Source organism: Lolium rigidum, chromosome 7 (genome assembly GCF_022539505.1).
Source record: "Lolium rigidum isolate FL_2022 chromosome 7, APGP_CSIRO_Lrig_0.1, whole genome shotgun sequence".
In the NCBI taxonomy this organism is placed as follows: domain Eukaryota; kingdom Viridiplantae; phylum Streptophyta; class Magnoliopsida; order Poales; family Poaceae; genus Lolium; species Lolium rigidum.
Window position 1 is genome coordinate 66,846,910 of NC_061514.1, and position 4,893 is coordinate 66,851,802.

Sequence of the window (4,893 nt, forward strand, 5' to 3'; positions counted from 1 at the left end):
AGGGATAAAACATTGGCGCTATGTCCGAGGATGTAGTTGTTGATTACATTACGCACCATACTTAATGCAATTGTCTCGTTGTTAGCAACTTAATACTCGGAGGGGTTCGGATGATAACTCCGAAGGTGGACTTTTTAGGCATAGATGCGGTTGGATGGCGGTCTATGTACTTTGTCGTAATGCCCAATTAAATCTCACTATACTTATCATGTCATGTATGTGCATTGTTATGCCCTCTCTATTTGTCAATTGCCCGACTGTAATTTGTTCACCCAACATGCTTTTATCTTATGGGAGAGACACCTCTAGTGAACTGTGGACCCCGGTCCATTCTTTTAATACTGAAATACAAATCTGCTGCAATACTTGTTTTTACTATTTACTCTGCAAACAATCATCTTCCACACAATACGGTTAATCCTTTGTTACAGCAAGCCGGTGAGATTGACAACCTCACTGTTTCGTTGGGGCAAAGTACTTTGGTTGTGTTGTGCAGGTTCCACGTTGGCGCCGGAATCTCTGGTGTTGCGCCGCACTACATCCCGCCGCCATCAACCTTCAACGTGCTTCTTGGCTCCTCCCGGTTCGATAAACCTTGGTTTCTTTCTCGAGGGAAAACTTGCCTGCTGTGCGCATCATACCTTCCTCTTGGGGTTGCCCAACGAACGTGTGAAATACACGCCATCAAGCATATTTTCACGGCGCCGTTGCCGTGGAACCGAAGAAAAGCTACACCACAAAGATTTCTAACTCCCACGTCAACTACACGCCAAGCATATTTTACTGGCGCCGTTGTCGGGGAGATCAAGACACGCTGCAAGGGGAGTCTCCACTTCGCAATCTCTTTACTTTGTTTTTGTCTTGCTTTATTTTATTTACTACTTTGTTTGCTGCATTATATCAAAACACAAAAAATTAGTTGCTAGTTTTACTTTATTTACTGTCTTGCACTCTATATCAAAAACACAAAAAAATTAGTTACTTTACTTTACTTAATATCATGCATGTTTTTATTTCACTAGTTAAGCATGATGGAAAACAACAAAAATATGAGAGATCTTTATGAACTTTATCTTGAATTAGGACATGATGTGTTTGAAGAGAGAATTAAAAAACCCATGGAACTTTATATGCATGCTAATGGGAATGTTATTACTATGGATGCTTTGAACACCATTGTTGCTAATGCTATGGAAAATTCTAAGCTTGGGGAAGCTCGGCTCTAATGAGCTTGATCTTTTTAGTCCCCCAAGCATTGAGGAGAAAATTTTCTTTTATGATTACAATATGCCTCCTATATATGATGATAGCCACTTTGTTGAATTTGCTCCCACTACAACTAATAAAATTGATTATGCTTACGTGGAGAGTAATAATTTTATGCATGAGACTCATGATAAGAATGCTTTATGTGATAGTTACATTGTTGAGTTTGCTCATGATGCTACTGAAAATTATTATGAGAGAGGAAAATATGGTTGTAGAAATTTTCATGTTACTAAAACACCTCTCTATGTGCTGAAATTTTTGAAGCTACACTTGTTTTATCTTCCTATGCTTGTTACTTTGCTCTTCATGAACTTGTTTATTTACAAGATTCCTATGCATAGAAGCATTTTAGACTTAAATGTGTTTTGAATTTGCCTCTTGATGCTCTCTTTTGCTTCAAATACTATTTCTTGCGGGTGCATCATTAAAATTGTTGAGCCCATCTTAATGGCTATAAAGAAAGAACTTCTTGGGAGATAACCCATGTGTTATTTTGCTACAGTATTTTTGTTTTATATTTGAGTCTTGGAAGTTGTTTACTACTGTAGCAACCTCTCCTTATCTTAGTTTTATGTTTTGTTGTGCCAAGTAAAGTCTTTGATAGAAAAGTAAGTACTAGATTTGGATTACTGCGCAGTTTCCAGATTTCTTTGCTCGTCACGAATCCGGGTCTATCTCCTCGTAGGTAGCTCGAAAATTAATCCAATTTACGAGCATGATCCTCGGATATGTACGCAACTTTCATTCAATTTGAGCATTTTCGTTTGAGCAAGTCTGGTGGCCTAATAAAATCCATCTTTACGGACTGTTCTGTTTTGACAGATTCTGTCTTTTATTTCGCATTGCCTCTTTTGCTATGTTGGATGAATTTTTTTGATCCACTAATGCCCGAGTAGCTTTATGCAATGTCCGAAGTGTTAAGAATGATTGTGTCACCTCTCGAACATGTGAATTTTTATTATGCACTAACCCTCTAATGAGTTGTTTCGAGTTTGGTGTGGAGGAAGTTTTCAAGGATCAAGAGAGGAGTATGATGCAATATGATCAAGGAGAGTGAAAGCTCTAAGCTTGGGGATGCCCCGGTGGTTCACCCCTGCATATTCTAAGAAGACTCAAGCGTCTAAGCTTGGGGATGCCCAAGGCATCCCCTTCTTCATCGACAACATTATCGAGTTCCTCCCCTGAAACTATATTTTTATTCCGTCACATCTTATGTACTTTGCTTGGAGCGTCGGTTTGTTTTTGTTTTTTGTTTTGTTTGAATAAAATGGATCCTAGCATTCACTTTATGGGAGAGAGACACGCTCCGCTGTATCATATGGACAAATATGTCCTTAGACTCTACTCATAGTATTCATGGCGAAGTTTCATCTTCGTTAAATTGTTATATGGTTGGAATTGGAAAATGCTACATGTAGTAACTCTAAAATGTCTTGGATAATGTGATACTTGGCAATTGTTGTGCTCATGTTTAAGCTCTTGCATCATATACTTTGCACCCATTAATGAAGAAATACTTAGAGCTTGCTAATTTGGTTTGCATATTTGGTTTCTCTAGAGTCTAGATAACATCTAGTATTGAGTTTTGAACAACAAGGAAGACGGTATGGAGTCTTATAATGTTTACCATATGTCTTTTATGTGAGTTTTGCTGTACCGTTCATCCTTGTGTTTGTTTCATATAACCTTGCTAGCCTAAACCTTGTATCGAGAGGGAATACTTCTCATGCATCCAAAATACTTGAGCCAACCACTATGCCATTTGTGTCCACCATACCTACCTACTACATGGTATTTATCCGCCATTCCAAAGTAAATTGCTTGAGTGCTACCTTTAAAATTCCATCATTCACCTTTGCAATATATAGCTCATGGGACAAATAGCTTAAAAACTATTGTGGTATTGAATATGTACTTATGCACTTTATCTCTTATTAAGTTGCTTGTTGAGCGATAACCATGTTTCGGGGACGCCATCAACTATTCTTTGTTGGATATCATGTGAGTTGCTATGCATGTCCGTCTTGTCCGAAGCAAGAGAGATCTACCACCTTCATGGTTGGAGCATGCATATTGTTAGAGAAGAACTTTGGGCCGCTAACTAAAGCCATGATTCATGGTGGAAGTTTCAGTTTTGGACATATATCCTCAATCTCATATGAGAATAATAATTGTTGCCACATGCTTATGCATTAAAGAGGAGTCCATTATCTCGTTGTCCATGTTGTCCCGGTATGGATGTCTAAGTTGAGAATAATCAAAAGCGAGAAATCCAAAATGCGAGCTTTCTCCTTAGACCTTTGTACAGGCGGCATGGAGGTACCCCATTGTGACACTTGGTCAAAACATGTGCATTGCAAAGATTCGGTAGTCCAAGTTAATTAGGACAAGGTGCGGGCACTATTAGTATACTATGCATGAGACTTGCAACTTGTAAGATATAATGTACATAACTCATATGCTTTATTACTACCGTTGACAAAATTGTTTCATGTTTTCAAAATAAAAGCTCTAGCACAAATATAGCAATCGATGCTTTCCTCTTTGAAGGACCATTCTCTTTACTTTTATGTTGAGTCAGTTCACCTATCTCTCTCCACCTCAAGAAGCAAACACTTGTGATTAACTGTGCATTGATTCCTACATACTTGCATATTGTACTTGTTATATTACTCTATGCTGACTATTATCCATGAGATATACATGTTACAAGTTGAAAGCAACCGCTGAAACTTAATCTTCCTTTGTGTTGCTTCAATACCTTTACTTTGATTTATTGCTTTCACGAGTTAACTCTTATGCAAGACTTATTAATACTTGTCTTGAAGTACTATTCATGAAAAGTCTTTGCCTTTATGATTCACTTGTTTACTCATGTCATTACCATTGTTTTGATCGCTGCATTCACTACATATGTTTACAAATAGTATGATCAAGGTTATGATGGCATATCACTTCGAAATTATCTTTGTTATCGTTTTACTCGCTCGGGACGAGCGAAACTAAGCTCCGGGATGCTTGATACGTCTCCGACGTATCGATAATTTCTTATGTTCTATGCCATATTATTGATGATACCTACATGTTTTATGCACACTTTATGTCATATTCGTGCATTTTCCGGAACTAACCTATTAACAAGATGCCGAAGTGCCGGTTCTCGTTTTCACGCTGTTTTTGGTTTCAGAAATCCTAGTAACGAAATATTCTCGGAATTGGACGAAACGAAGACCCGGGGGCCTATTTTTCCACGGAGCTTCCGGAAGACCGAAGAACATACGAAGTGGGGCCACGAGGTGGCGACACCACAAGGCGGCGCGACCTAGGGGGCCCGCGCCGCCCTATGGTGTGGCCCCCTCGTCTGGCCCCCGACTACGCCCTTCCGCCTACTTAAAGCCTCCGTCGCGAAACCCCTGAGGCGAAAAACCACGATACGGAAAACCTTACTGAGACGCCGCCGCCGCCGATCCCATCTCGGGGGATTATGGAGATCTCCTCCGGCACCCTGCCGGAGAGGGGATTCATTTCCCGGAGGACTCTACACCGCCATGGTCGCCTCCGGAGTGATGAGTGAGTAGTTCACCCCTGGACTATGGGTCCATAGCAGTAGCTAGATGGTTGTCT